This window comes from Tupaia chinensis, unplaced genomic scaffold (genome assembly GCF_000334495.1).
Source record: "Tupaia chinensis unplaced genomic scaffold, TupChi_1.0 Scaffold000477_1, whole genome shotgun sequence".
NCBI classification, from domain to species: Eukaryota; Metazoa; Chordata; class Mammalia; order Scandentia; family Tupaiidae; genus Tupaia; species Tupaia belangeri.
The window spans coordinates 4108276-4108665 of record NW_006159986.1 but is presented as its reverse complement, the minus strand read 5'-3'; the positions used below and the strand labels follow the sequence as shown (position 1 = coordinate 4108665).

At 55.9% G+C, this 390-nt stretch overlaps 1 protein-coding gene across 1 annotated transcript in view; it reads right to left on the bottom strand.

Annotated features, from left to right (window-relative positions):
- TUBG1 (tubulin gamma 1) overlaps nt 1-390 on the bottom strand; it is a gene marked incomplete in the record, with an annotated part of 7281 nt that overhangs the window by 993 nt on the left and 5898 nt on the right.

Below are 390 nucleotides of genomic sequence, written 5' to 3'. Positions count from 1 at the left end.
ACAGACAAGAATGGTCAACACATGTCCCTATCTGCCTCAGGGCAGCATGGTCTCTTTGGGAAATATCTTTTAGATTTAGGTCTACACTGGGTCTCTGTTGAGGGTCAGGATCTTAATTCCCCTCAGCTCAGCAAACTCATGTCCCTGTGCAGGAGCAAAAATGGGCCCAAATAGCCCAGCTCCCCTGGAGGCAAAGGCAGAAGGAAGATGAGGCACAAGTCAACAAGAAAAGGTGCGCTCTGGATCAGTTTCCGGGGAGTCCCTGGAGGCTGCAGAGGGTAGCTCTTGGGCAGAAGGGAGACAAGAAAGGCCAGGACAGCGTGGCTGGGACACTGATGGCCGGCTGGGACACCGCGGGGTGGCCTTACTGAACGGTCCGCGGTGGGGGGG